Raw genomic sequence first — 2,580 nt, 5'->3', positions numbered from 1 at the left:
AAACAAAGTCTGCTGTGTTCACTTGGTCAGCATTACACAGGATTTGACTAGCATCAAGTGCGTAGTCAACCTGAAGAGAAAAACAGTGATGTAAATCTGGATTTGCCAATCCCGGTATCCTCCTGTGGTGGAGACAATATGGATAAACCCATATGGCTCATCACAAATTTGTTCAAGGATGTTTTGAGCAGTTGCAATAGTAATCTGATGAAACATTTCCCTTGAACACGGTAACACACCGTATCATTGCTAGGCTTTGCCAAGTGGCTGCAAGGCTTGTGGGCTTCTTCTGTTGTGGTAACGCGGCACGCGGTAACGAGTCTGTCATTTGCTTCGCCTCTCTGACATCCTTCGCTATGAATGAAATCTTGAGGGTCAGAAAGGTTTGATTCTTCCTTTGCACCAATTTAAGTCATAAATTAACCCAGTAAAACTGGTGGCGTTATTGTAATGGCATAAAAAAGAATCTAAATTCAGTGACTGCAAACAAAAATAGTAAGGATAGATAGATCCACTAAAGGAAAAAATCCATAGTTGAGCAAGAGAATCAGGCCATGGGTATGCATACATATAATTACTTCAAAGATGTTACAAATGGCCCTCTGGTTGGTAGAGTGGTTTGGTGGTGTTTGTTGTTGGTTGTTTTTGTTTTTTTTATCAACAGGTTTCATTAAATGGAACAAATAACACAGCATAATAATTAATTTGTCCTCTGGCAGTGGATATTATCTGTTACGCCTTATCCCATTGCCCCACATACGCTGGAGGAGGAAGCAGAAATACTGTTTACCAGGACGAGTTAAAAACCAGAAATGCAACTATGTTTTCCTGCATAACAATCTACGCGGGAGGCACAGACACAAACCAGTGTTTTCAAATAACCAGGCCACTCAATGACAGCTTTCGCAATAATTTAAACCACTGTTCCCTTGGGTATGCAATTACCAAAGTATTAATAAGAAGCAAAATACATCTTTCACCAGCAGTGCAAGGTGCAGAGCGCTCTCTGCTTTCATTACCCTCAAAGAGAGCTGGGGACGTGTCCTCTGGATCGCTTCTGCTCTTCCTCATGCTACACTTGACATCCTGGATAATTATACCCACGCCAGAAGTGGCCTTCTAATATTTTTAAATGGGTATGTTATAACAATAAGTGATGCAACGTTGCTGGTGTTTCATGCAGATTAGTATGTTTTTAGGTCTTCCGTCATACCAGGACGTGAAACACATCCTTTGCTTCTTCTAAAGATCTTGTTCAAAGCTGCATCGCAAACGGTGCTCCTCTCTGTGACCCCTCTCCAGCCAGAAAGCTCCCGAGCGAGGGTTCGGCTGTAAATACTGGCTTAAATGGGGCCATTCACACGCTTCACAAGCGGCACTTGGTGCCATGTCTGGAGGCCGGGGTCTGCCTGTGCAGATGTCCCAGCTGAAATCTCCATCTGGAGGACAAACCAGCACTGTGTCCAGCTGGGAAAGGACAAGGCTGCCTTTGTAAAAGTCATTCATTTCTCTTTCCTATGGGGACATTTCCACATACCTTTATTCTTTTTTCCCAGTAGTAAAATGACTTGGAGACATCATCAAACTGGATTAGGATGGATTATAAAATAAAATTTTAAGTTGTCCGCATTTCAAAGAGATGTATTTTTGACATCACCCATTAAAAGAAATGCAAATAACAAAAGCCTGCGACCCACCACAGCTTTACTAGACCAGGCCCTCTGCAAATTCAATTCTCCCGAATGGAGGGGCAGAAAGTGTGATCTTTTGGGCGTTTCACAGCCTCAGAAACCCAAATCTGCTGTTGATGTTGACTCTCGGCGCAGGGACCGGCGAGGGGACCTGCCGTTTGCCCCCTCCTGAAATGACAGTTAAAAGCAGACGACAGTTTTGCAAACACTTCTGCTGGGTGCAAATAAGTTTCTCTCCTCGCATACCGGATGCTGTTAAAGACAGCAGGTGGAATCAACCCATCTCTTAATGTACAATTAAGCACGTTAAATATACGGCCTAAAAACCTTGTGAACAGTCCCGAAGAAAATCTTTTTTTTTTTTTTTTTTTTTTTTTTTTTTAATTTTTGCCTGAAAAGGGCGCATTTCCAGCCGGCAGCTGTGGAAAACAGCACTATGGAAATGAGTCTCGCTGCATTTAATTCTCGTTTCTTTACTTTTCCTCATGCTAATACCTATGATTTTCACCTCCGGGTGAAAGAGAAGGGAAAAAAACATAAAAGTTGCGAAATTACCTTTTTTTTCCCCCCTCCTTCTTGGCCTTAAAATGTGGCTACCGCCACATTTTAAGGCCAAGAAGGAGGGGGGAAAAAAAAGGTAATTTCGCAGGAGATGCTGAGTTGAGCCTCTCGGACCTCTCCTGCCCCGGCCGCCCGCCGTGCCCGGGCGAGGTCCGGCTCCAGCTCCGGCTCCGGGTCCGCCCCCGCTGCCGCCCCGCCGGGGGGAGGCCGTGGGGTGGGCGGACGGGCGGGCGGGGCGGCGCAGGGAGATGATGTCAACGGCGGGCGGGCAGCCATGGTGTGAGGGCAGTGATTGAGGCGGCCGGCCCGGCGCGGCGGGGCTGGGCTG

This window comes from Numenius arquata, chromosome 13 (assembly GCF_964106895.1).
Source record: "Numenius arquata chromosome 13, bNumArq3.hap1.1, whole genome shotgun sequence".
In the NCBI taxonomy this organism is placed as follows: domain Eukaryota; kingdom Metazoa; phylum Chordata; class Aves; order Charadriiformes; family Scolopacidae; genus Numenius; species Numenius arquata.
This window is presented reverse-complemented; position numbering follows the sequence as displayed.